Raw genomic sequence first — 11,951 nt, forward strand, 5'->3', positions numbered from 1 at the left:
TTGCTCGGCCCTGCAATAAACTTATGTCTGCTCCAAACGCCGACGTTTTGGTTTCTTTGGCCTCACTGTGCGTCAGGCACACGAACTTGGGTTCAACAACACTAAGAGAGGAAGCCACTTCAACGGTCAAGCCACTTGCTCAAGGTCACACAGCTTCTAAGGGCCTCAATCTGAAAGACAGTGAGAGTTGAGGGAAATCAGGGATTGGGGCAGCCTCGGGGAAAGAGTACAGGGCCAGCACTGTGAGGAGGTCTGGGAGGGAGGGCCGCTGCTGTCAGGGATGTGCTAGGTGCCATGGAGAAAGCAATGGGGAGAAGAGGTATTCTTGAAGCATCTGGACTCCAAGGGCTTGGTGCTTTGGGTGTAATTTCTCACCTCTCTGGGCAACAGAGATAAGAAGACTTGACCTTCACACTGGCAGGCACCCATGCACTCCCCCACTCCCCCAAACCCCATCAAAGGATTTTCAACACAGCTTTATTCATTTACTATTTTTGTTGGCTTTGTTACAATCTGATGACCTTCACATTTTGTTCTCACTTCCTCGGGTGTGTTACGATTCTAACAGTCCTGAAGTTCTGAAGTGCCCCTTTTCTTTCTGAGCCACCAGAGACTCTCCTCCTCTGCCTCCCAGGCAGGGAACAGAATCCCAGCTCATAAGATAATACCACAGATGGCCAAGCCTTGGTCCATGGCAAGAGATTCTTTCCATATTCCGTACTTGACAACCTGTAGACTCCCCTCCTCCCGAGGAGCAACAGAGTCTGCCCTTGTCTTTCCAGTGCACACCCAGAGCCCTGGGACAGAACAGAATCCTCAGCCAGAAAAGATGGTGCTGCCTCGGGTGCCACAGAGATCAGCCAGGGGCCCTTTAAATTGGGTGCTCAGCTCATGCGTGTCAGTTGGTGGAGGGGAAATCCAACTAGTCATTTCTCCTTTTGAGGCTCAGTAGAGGAACTTGAGTTCTCATGAAAAGCCTACATGCACAAAATATTACTTCTGCAGAATATCTGACCTTGATGCACAGATAAGTCTGTGTGACCCCATGGGCACCGCTCTCCCTCTCTGGGCCTCTCTGGAATGGATGACCTCTAACTGCCCCTTCACATGCTGATGATCTGCAGTTATAAGTGAGCTTGAGTTTGGGGTTGAACACTCTATGGCTAGGATTTTAGCATGTTTTCCATGTAGCTCCATCCAGCTAACCTCCCCCGTTCTTCCACAAACCTCTAGTATTTTATTTTACTTTGTTTTATTTTATTTTATTTTTTTTTTTTGCGGGGCGTCTGTGCCGTGTGGCATCCCTAGCTCCCCGACCAGGGATCGAACCCGCACCCCCTACTTTGGAAGCACGGAGCCCTAACCACTGGACCACCAGGGAAGTTCCAAACCTACTATTTCATATTTATGCTCTGAGTAGCATAATGTATAATACATACATAATACATAACACAGCATTATGCATCTGGTGTGTGCGGCACAGGGAGAGTATGCACATCAGAGGTTGATCAGAGTGTAGAGACAGAGTCTGTGTGTGTGTGTGTGTGTGTGTGTGTGTGTGTGGCATGGACTTTGTGAGGTTGGGAAAAGCAGGAGCCAGGCCACTGACAACCTGAAGGCCATGTGTAAAGTGAGGAACTTATTCTGGGACAGAGAATCACCAAAATGTTTGTTTTTTTAGAAGATGTTAGGGGTAGAAGTTTATTAATTAATTAAGTAATTTTTGGCTGTGTTGGGTCTTCATTTCTGTGCGAGGGCTTTCTCTAGTTGCGGCGAGTGGGGGCCACTCTTCATCACGGTGCGCGGGCCTCTCACTATCGCGGCCTCTCTTGTTGCGGAGCACAGGCTCCTGGCGCGCAGGCTCAGTAGTTGTGGCTCACGGGCCTAATTGTTCTGCGGCATGTGAGATCCTCCCAGAGCAGGGCTGGAACCCGTGTCCCCTGCATTAGCAGGCAGACTCTCAACCACTGTGCCACCAGGGAAGCCCACCAAAGTGTTTTTAATGTATGTTTTTCTCCCTGCAGTTTCCCTTTTCTTTCCCAAATGTCACTCTTAGTGAAGTCTACCCTGACCACCTGATTTAAAACTACAATCCTTCTTGTATCCTTCACCCTGCTTACTCTCCTTTGTTTTTTTTCCATGGTATGCATCACTGTGTAGCATCCTGTTTAATTTTGTTATTTATTCTTCCTTTCTCTGCACTCATATGCAAGTTCAAGGAAAACAGAGATTTCTGTGTTTTTATTCAAGAAGGCACTCCCAGTCCCGTAAATAGTTCATGTCACAACACAGACTGTCCATTAACAATCATTGAATGAGTGAATGAACCCCAGCAGGCACACGTTCTGTGCTTCATGGCTTCAGAGGAAGGAAGTGGCAGAAACAGAGGCAGCCTCCATGAGAGTGTGGCAGGTTTGGGGCGGTTTGTGGGAGAAGTTAGAAAGTAATTTGTGGAGCAGCACGAGGTAAAGCGGGGTTCCCTTCCCCAACCCACAGAATACCTCAGCCTAGAAGAGGGAGCCTGAAGCGAGGGGCCTCTGGATCACCAGGGGAAGGCCCTGGAGGGAATGGCGACAGACAGGACAGAGGGCCATGCCCCAGCTTGGGGAAGGAGCAACTGAGAGGTCAAGAGACCTTGCAGTCGGAACAATGATAGCAAACCCAAGTGTGGTCCTGCCTCCTAAAATCATGGACCAGGGGTAGAGAGACCACCGATCATACAAATAAACATACAACCTGTTTAGAGGGGGTTAAAAAAAGATGAGCGCTTCTTTAGGAAGCCCTGGTCTTGAGTTGTGAAGTCTTAGGAAAACTTAAACAGAGGACAGGCAGGTGGGAGACAGATCCCTGGAGGGCACCCTACCTTTCAGCCCTCTCCTTTGCTCATGTCTGGGCTGTGACTCCCTTTCACCGATCACCTCAGGCGTTTAGATCAGCCTGATTCCTCCTGGGTAAACATGGAGCAAGTCCCCCTGCAATCACTTTCTCTCTGTTTGCAAAGGCTCTCGCTGTTAACCTGGATTCTTGAAGCAATCCAGGGGCCAAAAGGCCAGACGTGGCCACCCAGAGAGGGGATAGGACTTCCCAGGGTCTACAGTGAGTCCGTGGCAGACAAAAGCCCCCCCAACTTGCACCTGGCCCAGCACTGTGTCCCACTGTGGAAGGCTGTGAGCAGCTGTTACAACCTCAGACTAGCATGTGCAGGATGCGGGATGAGACCTCCCCGCAACTACAGTGGGAAAAGGGGCCCCGGGGAGGTGCACACATTTTACCCGAATGTACCTGAGATGCTTCCCGAGACAACCCCAAACAGGGCCTTGAGATCCCATGCTTTACTTGCACCGTGTCTCTTTGTTTGTTGGTTTTGTTTTTTGAGGGTACTAAATCGTTTATTGATTACACATGATAATGGATGATACACAAGCTTCATCCCCATCTGTAACTTTATCTGGTACCATAATTCAATTTAGATAGTTTGCATGGGATGTGCCAACAATCATATGAATAACAAAAAAATTCCATGACTTTGCTTGGGTGACCCTTTTAATGGTGAACTCCAGGTTACAGCACAGTAACTCTCAGTTCAACTACGCCAAGGTTTCTGAAGACAATGGCTTCTCCATCCAAGCAGGTTGTAATAGAACCTGGCATCACCCTGAAGGAATTCTTAGTTCACACTGTTGGGGTAGTTTACCAAAATGGCCTCAGAGTAGACTAACTTTACGCAGCGCATTAAAAAAAAAAGACACATTTATTCAGTGTCATGATCAGACTATTACACTGAGCAATCAACAGCATGGGTGCAAAAAAAAAAAAAAAATCTACATTAAAACCCTTCGTTGGAATGCTTGGCTCTTTCCACAGAACAGAAACTAAAATAACCTGTTATACAGTTAGTCACAAATACAGCCTTTGAGGGTTTTTTTTTGTCCGTACACATGTGTATGGTCTCAAACATGTCTTCTTTGTAGCAGCGAGGCCCTGCCACCACTGTGCTTGGCTGAGTTCACAAATCTGTTCACAAACCTGTAGCTTCCCTGTCACTTGTCTGGCTCTCCTCTCCTGCTAAGCTTTGCAGTTAAAACCTTCTGCCATTGACATAGCTATTGCTGCTGCTGGAACCACCACAGCTACCTTGGTTTCGTGGTTTGACAAAGCATTGGCCTCCACCACCATAGGGGCCAGAGCTTCGGCCTCCAAAGTTTCCTCCTTTCATGGGTCCAAAATTTGAAGATTGATTGCTGTAATTGCCAGAATGATTGTAGCTTCCGCCACCTCCAAAATTGCTTCCATCATTACCGAATCCATTATAGCCGTCCCCACTGCCACCATAGCCACCACCACGGCGGCTGCCACCAAAGCCACCCCGACCTATGAACCCACTTCCGTGACCACCACCAAAGTTTCCAGAACCACTTCAACCTCTTTGGCTGGATGAAGCACTAGCCATCTCTTGCTTAGATAGGGCTTTCCTTTCTCCACAGTTGTGACCATTCACTGTGTGGTATTTCTTTCTTTTTTTTTTTTTTTTTTGGCTGCATTGGGTCTTCGTTGCTGTGTGCAGGTTTTCTCTAGTTGCAACGAGCGGGGGCTACTCTTCGTTGTGGTGCACAGGCTTCTCATTGTGGTGGCTTCTCTTGTTGCGGAGCATGGGGTCTAGGTGCACGGGCTTCAGTAGTTGTGGCACACGGGCTCAGTAGTTGTGGCTCACAGGCTCTAGAGTGCAGGCTCAGTAGTTGTAGCGCACAGGCTTAGTTGCTCCACGGCGTGCGGGATCCTCCCGGACCAGGGCTCGAACCCGTGTCCCCTGCATTGGCAGGCGGATTCTTAACCACTGCGCCAGCAGGGAAGTCCCAATGTGTTCATTCTTGAAGCCGCGGTTGAGGAGGTAACACCTCTAAGAATTCTTAGGCACAGGCTCTCTGCCCAACTTCACAGGGACCCTGGACTTGTCTTGATGGGCTCCTTTGACACCTTTTCAACCTCTATGAGGTTGTCCACTCCAACTGCCAAGGGCTCCCAGGCCCTGCACACCTGCCTCCTGCAGGAAGACTGAGGGGCCCCGAAGACTTTCCATCAAGTTGAAGTTAGCCCATGATGTCATGTCCCAACAGTGACTCAGAGGCAAATCTAAAAATGAGATAATATGCAGTTGGTACTTTATTTGTTTGCTCAGACATCTTGTACTGTTTGGTTTGGTACTGCAAAACAAAGAACCACATGGAAGTTTACAGTTCAGGGAGATTTTTTGCTGTGAGTACACAGACATCCAGGCAGCTTTCCCAAACATGCCTGAATGTCCCCTTCTGAGAAATCACAAGTGACTGGCAGGGAGAGGGCAGCAGAGCATTGTGGATGAGGGGCCACCTGTACGTGGATCAGGACGTGGATGTGCGTGTGGTGAGTGTGTATATGTCAGAGTACGCATGATTGAGCACGTGTGTAACTGTGCACGTGCATTGGGTAGATTCATGATTCTGTACTTGTGAGTCAGTGTGAGTGGCAAGTCTCTGTGTGAGCTAATGTGTGAGTTGAGAATGTGGGGAAATGTTGGACTGATGTCTGTGTGTGTGTGTGTGTGTGTGTGTGTGAACATGTAGGCACTTCAAATGATGGGGGAAAGGAGGAAGGGCTGGATGCTCACTGTTGGCCATGAGAAAGCCCACAGGAAGTAAACCTGGGACACGAATGCTGCAGGGTTGACGGGAAACCACCTCTCTGGTCCCTGACTTGGAAAACCCCAGGGCTGGCGCTGCTTCCAGTTGGAGCCAGGGTTGATTACAATGTACCTCTCTAGATCCAAGGCCAGTCTGTCCAGGTTCCTACTCTCAGACCCGCATTTGAAAGCCTCCTCTTATTTTTTTGTGCCCTGAGACCCCTCCTTGATAGACTGTCTCCATCTGCAGACCCCTGCCTCGTTTGCAGAGGGGGAGATGGGGTTGTCACCTTCCAGAAAGCAGCCTTGAGTTGCTTCTGTATAAGTGGGTTGAGCACAAGAACCAGGCAAAGAGGTCACCTGGCCTGTCTCTCCAGTCACAGAGAGATACCTGGTTCTAGAAAACTATAATCAGAGCTCCAGGGAATTTGAAGGAGCAAGGATACGTCTTTTTCTTTCAGAGGGGTAAACAGTAAGGGATGTCCCCCCTGAACTGAGACTCAGGAGACCTGACTCCAGACTGTGCTATTGCCCTAGTAACTCAGGAAAGTCATTTCCCTCCTCTGGGTGTCTGTAGGAATAAAGATAATCTACAACACAGAATCTCTAAATTTTCTTCTTTTCCAAGTGGTTAGCACATGGTATTTTAATGATCTGTAAACTTATCTGTCTCCCCCACTAGAACCTAACAGACTGTTCCTGTCCCCCTGACCCCCATTCATACGTTGAAGCCTTAGCCCCCAACGTGATGGTATTTGGAGATGGGGCCCTTAGGAGATAATTACGTTTAGATGAAGTCATGGGGTAAGGCCCCTATGATGGGATTAGTGTATTTATAAGAAGAGAAAGAGAGACCGGAGCTCTCTTGCACGCGCTCTCTCTGACTCTCTCTCTCTGTCTGTCTCTCTCTCTCCGCCATGTGAGGACACAGCTAGAAGGCAGGTGTCTGCAAACCAGGAAGAGGATTCTCACCAAGAACCAAATCTGCTGGCTTGATCTTGGACTTCCCAGTCTCCAGAACTGCGAGAAATAAAAGTCTGTTGTTAAGTTACCCAGTCTATGGTATTCTGTTATAGCAGCCCAAGCTGACTAATGCAAACGTGGAGTTTTCTTCAGTATTTCCAGGGCTTGCCTGAGTTTCTGGCATATATTTAAGGATGGCAATAGCAATAATGGAATCTAGAGTTATTGTACATTTCCTGTACCTGGTTCTATGCTGACCACTTCACACAGATTATCTTTTCTAATCAGCATAATAACTGATGATGTGGATGCCATGATGATCCCCATCTTTTCAGAGAGGCCAAATAGCTTGCTCAGGACACCCAGCTGGTAAAGGGAAGACCCCAAGCAGTCTGATTCCAGAGGCCCCCTTCTTAGGCATAAACAAAATCACCTACCTTAGGAGGCATATCACAGTGCTCAATAAATGAGGATTAAATATTATTTGAGTTGGGCTTCCCTGGTGGCGCAGTGGTTGAGAGTACGCCAGCCGATGCAGGGGACGCGGGTTCGTGCCCAGGTCCGGGAAGATCCCACATGCCGCGGAGCGACTGGGCCCATGAGCCATGGCCGCTGAGCCTGCACGTCCAGAGCCTGTGCTCCACAATGGGAGAGGCCACAACAGGGAGAGGCCTGTGTACCGCAAAAGAAAAAAAAATATATTGTTTCAGTGAAAGAAGCTGTTCCCTGCAGTTGAATGCCCTCCCCTTCCCAGTCTGCCAAATCCCTTTTCAGGGCTCAGTTTCCCTGACTCATAATAAGGACACAGTACTGTCTTGTGGATACCTTTTTTAAAACATTTTTTGGTGCTTTTTCCTTATTCTTACCTTAGTGATCTCTGACTTAGTTCCTATATGCCTTTGTGGGCTCCTCCAGGATGGACCTGTGTCTTACCTACTTCTCTATTCCCAATCCACTACCTAGATGTTTCTAGGCATATGGTAGGTGCTCAGTTGATACTGGGTTGACTGACTAGCAAAAAGCCAAGGGTGATTTCTGAAAATTTCCCCAAAGTGACCACATAATTAACATATATAAAACCATTGACCTATGGAATCATACATGCAGAACAAAATGTGTAAGTAGAGTTATGGGGAAAACACATTTTTCCTAAAGCAACTCTCAGTCTTTCCTCAATTTTGACTTTCAGAAATAATGCATAATTTAATAAGGTATTATTAATTTACTCAGTGAGGTATAATGTACACTTTGATGAGTTTTGACAAATATATACACCTGTAAAACTATCACCCCAAAGAAGATATAAACTTTTCCAACATCCTAAAAAGTTACTTTGTGTCCCTTTCTAGATAATGCTTCCCACCCCTTGCCCTCTACAAAAATTGTTCTGATTTTTATCACTATAGTTTAGTTTGTCTGTCCTAGAACATCATCTAAATGAATCATACAGTGTATACTCTTCTGTATGTGGCTCTTTTCGTAAACCTAATGTCTCTGAGTTCATCCATGATGTTGTCTGTAGTTCATTCTTTACATTGCTGAATAGTATTCACTGTGTGGATATATTATTTCCTGTCAATATAAATTTGGGTTGTACATGAACTATCATGTACAAGTGATTTTGTAGGCTTATGATTTCATTTTTCTTGGGTAAATACCCAGAAGTGGAATTGCTGTGTCAGGCTATTTTCTTAGGTACCCAGAGTCCTTTGTAATTGTTAGAAACAAATTATTTTTCAGAAATGTGACCACTTAACATGGCACATCATCATCATAAGGGCTGGAGATTTCCTGGAGCATGAATGCTTCGTGTTCCTTTAATTGGCACACGAGGCAGTATATTCAGGGCTCCGAGTAGGCACAGAAAAAAGAGAACAGAGAAAGAGTATGACCTGTTCACGGAACTGTATGAAGTTTCTCAGAGCACTTATGGTTTGAGCAGAGCAATGGAAGATGCTAAAATCACTTGGCCGTTGCAGACCTTTGGAGTAAAGACTTCGACAGGATTAAGAGGGACTCAGACCACATGTTGGGTGTTGGCTAAGCCATGTCCTACCTGTGTGACCTTATACAAAGTTGCACAACTACCTCTGCATCTCAGTTTCTAGCTTGTAAAATGAGAGGAAACCTTGTGAAACAAAGACAGACATTCTCTGCCCCCTGCACAGGAATGCTGTAAGGATGAGCTAAGATAAAATCTACCTGTCTCACCTTGATAAACTGTAAAGTGCTGTGCAACGTGAGATGGCACCATGTGGGGAGAAGCGGGAACACACACAGAGCTTGCTTTGTGCTCCGATGACTGGCACTTATTGCCAGGAGGACTCAGCTGCCCTTCTTTCAGGAGACTGCGGGCAAGGTCAGACACACGGTGACAGTAACTCTTTGTGAGTTGCCAGCTGGACCCGGGTACCTCTCTCCATTGTGTTCATCTCTGCAATGGGGGACTGTCAGGCTCTTTATTCCTTTACACCTGCAGGAAAATCGTTCCCCAAATCGCAGCCACCTCCCCACCCTCCACACAGTATGTCTTCAACAATTTTGTCCCTCGCTGATCTTTATCACCCAACTTATTCTCGGTCCACCACTGCAGATGACCTAAGGTGACTATTTTATGGAAAGTCTGTCTGGGGTAGTTCTAGCCAAAGACCTCAGGAAGGGATCTTAACTGGAGATAAAAAGGTGAACGCAGGCAACGTCACATACCAGCTGTATTTATTGAGAACTTACCTCTGAGTGCTAAGTGCTCATAACATTTTATGAGTTGGGCACTATTATTACCCTTAGTTTACAGATAAGGAGCATGAGGTAGGACTAGGAGTCTTAGAAACTGAGGATTCCATTGTTGTCACTACCAAGGCTGCTGCCAGGTCACATGATCTTGAGCCTCAGTCTCCCTACCAGTAAGATGACAGTGAGGACTACCTCCCTTTAATTTCAGACATCTTTTCCAGCATCAACATCCTGTGAGTCCGTGTCTGACTTTGGATGAGTCAAATAGCCCCTCTGAAACTGTTTTCTCATCTGTAGAATGGGCAGAACCATCATCACCTGGCTAGGTGCTGCTGTGACAGCGTCCTGTGAAGAGGGAACTGTGCTGAGATACTGCGTGTGTGTCTCCTCAGGGCCCCTGAGCCCCTAGGAAATGGTGGGAACCCGTGATGAGCCGGAAACCAGGCACTTCCTTACAGGTTCCCCGTTCACTTGGTCAGGAGTGGATAGAAGAAACAACAGAGATTATGGGACATTTTGCCCTGACAGGATTTTGAGATCAGCTTGTTAAATACTTTCCATTTGATAGAAGAGAAAACTGATGCCAGCAAGGGTAGTCCTTTCTCCAAGGACACTTAGAGAGCAAAGGAAGAGCTGGAATTTGCAGTCCTGGCTGGCTGATGCTGGGTCAGTTCTTCCTGGAGCATCAAGATGCTCACCTGAAGAAGAGAATGCTGCATCACTCCCTGGGCCCCACTCTCTGCCTGGGTTTGCTTCCTGTCTAGCCACATTTCAAGTAATTAATAGTCACGTGTGGCTAGTGGCTGTCGTACTAGATAACTGCAGCTTGAGAGAGACGTGATGCTGTTTTACTGGGGATTGGCCACTGGGTGGCGCTGTTATCCATTTTGATCCGCACTTGAGAAAAGACTCAGACACAGGAGTAAGGCCAAAGCAAGGTATTTATTACCCTGTCCTTGCCTTCCCCTGCCCCTCCCCCTCCTTCAGAAGGCCCACTTACAAAGAACTGCTGCCTAGCCTAGGCACAGACTTCCCAGAGAGCAGTAGGTGAGTTCTCACACGCGGCTGGGGCATCGGGGCAGTTCAGCAGAGCCAGGTGATGGGTAGGGATGCCAGTTGGAGCCAAATGCCCTTGAGTCCTGTCAGGCTTCCAGGTTACACAAGGAGAGGTGCTGTCTTACGGGAAACTTGTGCAGAATTTTACAAAGGAGTTTGGATATCCAAGTCGATGTTATCAAAGCTTTATTAGGAAAAGGCAGAATATACACCTGTGACCCATTTCTTAAGAAAAATCATCTGGAAAGAAGCTAAATAATCTGATAGGAAATTCTAGCTAACCACGAGGTCTTTGGAATTTTAGCCTCTAGGCTCTTTCTTGTGCCAACTTTGCAAACAAGCTTTAATATTTTCTTTGCTCTCTGGTGAGGAGTACAGAAACTCATTACAAATGTACTTTGCATCTAAGAAGACTAAGCCTGCAAATAGAGTTTGCCTAGTTTCACCCTAAGACAGAGTAGTCCATGGGAATTACATTATTCTCAGGCTGAGATAGTCCAATGAATGGGTCATGAATCTGGGTATCCCTACCCATTTTAGAGGCAGCATGAAAAGTGTGAATTGAAGGGCTGAAACACACACAGCCTCGGTACTGTGTCTGCATTCTGATCTATTGGGAACACTGTCCTTCTAAGTTTCTTACCTTTCACTGATCTAGCATGAGATCTGAAACACCAAAAAGACACCACCTTAGGGGCAATACTCTGGATCCCAATTTTTGGAAGACTGAGGGGGGAATCACTTCCATTCCTCTCCCACTTACGGGTCATTTAGAACACCTGCCACCATCTGTGAACGAAAGCTCAGTGTGAGTTCCTACCATTTGCACTGTGACCCTTCTCTGAGCTTCTTGTGTTTGCTGGGAGCCCCTGATCAAGTTGAGTTCACTGTTAGGAGGCAGTCTATTTCCTCAAGCGTGACTCTCTAGGTGTGGCCCTGCAGGTGGACCCAGGGCAGGAGTGGAACAGAGGAAGGGAGAAGTGCTGGCCAGGGATCTAGGAAGCAGGCTTGTCAACGACCCAGGAGCACTGGAGGCAGAAATGAGCTGTAGCCCAGCCCTGATTTACCATGAGAAGGCTTCCACCTGCCCCCAGGTGCGTCTCCATTGCACACCAGTGCAATGAGTCAAGGCCAGCTGAGGACGTTTGAGGAACAAGGAGGGTGAGGGAAGAGATATTTGAAGGTATGACCTCTCGCAGGACAGTCAACTTCAGTAGGTCTGAAGTGAACATTCCCTGGAGATGGAGCAGGATTGAGAAGCAGAGCAGGATATTGACACTATCTAGACTGGCTTGGCCAGCATGAAAAAAGAATCATAATCCTGGATTCTGAGATATTTTAGGACTCAAACATTCCTTTTCTGGATTTTTAAAACCCAGATCCATGGACTTCTGGGTGTCAAAAAGCCACAGGAATTATATGCAAAACAGTGTGTGTGTGTGTGTGTGTGTGTGTGTGTGTGTGTGTGTGTGTGCATGCAAGCACACAGGGCATTTCTATGGAGAGACAAGCCATAGTCCATCAGACTCACAAAAAAGAAAAT

This window comes from Pseudorca crassidens, chromosome 7, assembly GCF_039906515.1.
Source record: "Pseudorca crassidens isolate mPseCra1 chromosome 7, mPseCra1.hap1, whole genome shotgun sequence".
Lineage (NCBI taxonomy): Eukaryota > Metazoa > Chordata > Mammalia > Artiodactyla > Delphinidae > Pseudorca > Pseudorca crassidens.